This window comes from Petromyzon marinus, unplaced genomic scaffold (assembly GCF_048934315.1).
Source record: "Petromyzon marinus isolate PM22_M1 ecotype Great Lakes invasive population unplaced genomic scaffold, UKy_Petmar_22M1.pri1.0 PM_G_Scaffold_21, whole genome shotgun sequence".
NCBI classification, from domain to species: Eukaryota; Metazoa; Chordata; class Hyperoartia; order Petromyzontiformes; family Petromyzontidae; genus Petromyzon; species Petromyzon marinus.
Genome location: NW_027422773.1, coordinates 650,001 through 650,259, shown reverse-complemented (window position 1 = coordinate 650,259; position 259 = coordinate 650,001).

Sequence of the window (259 nt, the reverse complement as noted above, 5' to 3'; positions counted from 1 at the left end):
AGCTGCGCCTCCAATCATCTGTCCGTCAAACTCTTGAAGTTTGTCGGACGACACCACCCTCATTGGGCTGATCTCTGGTGGGGATGAGTCTGACTATAGGTGGGAAGCTGACAACCTGGTGACCTGGTGTAGCCAGAACAACTTAGAGCTAAATGCTCTAAGGACAGTTGAGATGGTTGTGGACTTCAGGAAGAATACAGCCCCACTCACCGCCATCACCCTGTTAGACTCCGCAGTCAAAATTGTGGAGTCCTTCCGC